The sequence below is a fragment of the Buceros rhinoceros genome, unplaced genomic scaffold (genome assembly GCF_000710305.1).
Source record: "Buceros rhinoceros silvestris isolate BGI_N320 unplaced genomic scaffold, ASM71030v1 scaffold24590, whole genome shotgun sequence".
NCBI lineage: Eukaryota > Metazoa > Chordata > Aves > Bucerotiformes > Bucerotidae > Buceros > Buceros rhinoceros.
This window is the reverse complement of record NW_010388224.1, coordinates 1,645-3,004: the sequence shown is the minus strand read 5'-3', so window position 1 is coordinate 3,004 and position 1,360 is coordinate 1,645.

The window sequence follows — 1,360 nt, the reverse complement described above, 5'->3', positions numbered from 1 at the left end:
GTCGTCAGCCTTTTCGGCTCAGAGCGCTCGCTTTCTGACCCTGAAAACCGTGTTTTGGTGGTGCTGCCCGGCTGGGCCATGGGCTCAACGGAGCGTCCTGGTGCCGTGTTCTGGGGACCACGTCTGATGGGGGTTGGAGAAAGCTCTCTGGGGATGGGGACAGGACCGTGTCCGGGGGCATATGAAGGTGACCAGTGCATATTGTGGAACATCGAGGTTGTAGGTGGTTTTTCTGAGGCCTTGACTGGAATAAAAAGTTGTGATGCTGTAGCTGGGGAAAGCCAAAGCACATCCCTGGGAGAGTGGGGAGGGAGGTAGGAGGAGGTTGACGGGCAGAAGTGGAGCAGCTCCAGCCTCCTGTACCCCTGTACTTGTCTTCACTCATCTGCTCCTGTCCCTGCTGCCTCCCCTTGGGCTTCCCCCAACCCCTGCTCGAAGGGCACAGCCAGGTGCTGGCCTGGCCTGCTGAGGCGGCAGGTGCCCCTTGCCTTTGGCCTCCTGGGCTGGGGGCAGCCCTCTGCCTTCCTCCAGCCCATCCTTGGGGGACTTTTCTCCTCTTCAGGTGAGTGCCGGGGGACGCAGGGAGGAGATGGGGAAGCCCCAGCTGCAGCTCTGGGACGGGGAGGGAAAGCTCCTGTCCCTCCGCAGGGCTGTTGCGGCCCTGCCCTGCGCTGGGGCAGGGAAGCTGCTGATCTGTCTCCAGGGCTTGGCACTGCTGTGCCCTGCCCCTCCACACCATCCCTCCTCCTCCTCAGCAGCCCTTTGGGCAGATCTGCTGCGTGTTTGGAGCAGGAGAGAAAAAAAGATGTACACGAGGCCAGGGTCTGTTATTTATTTACATAAAAACACGGACTAGTTCCACCTCTGAGCAAACAGCAGCTTCCTGTGCAGGCTGGGCTGTGGTTGCAGACCCGTGTCCTGAGAGCCCCCTGCTTCGCTCGGGGGGCTGCACGCTCCAGTGGCCCCGGCTGGAGGGACCAGGGGCCAGAGGCAGCCACAGAGGGGCTGAAAACTGCTCCCAGGTCCTCTTGCCCTCATCTGTCGTCGTGCTGCCGGCAGCTCCTGTCGCTGCCTGCTTGCCCCCTTCCTTCTGCCCCATCTCAAGTGAGCTAAACCCAGACCTCTACACCCAGGTGCAGTGGGGAGCCCCGCAGGGTGGCGGCAGGGCTCAGGACGTGGCCCCGAGCTGGTGGGCAAGGGTCTGCTCCAGCGCCGGGGTCCAGCACAGCCTGGTAACAACACCTCTACTCTATGGTGCCGGGGCGGGCGGTGACATGCCAGGGAGGGGGAGGAACTGCCAGGGCCTTTCCTTCCCCGAGAGAGCCGCGGCCGGGGCTGGGAGGGGGAGCATGCAGCTGGG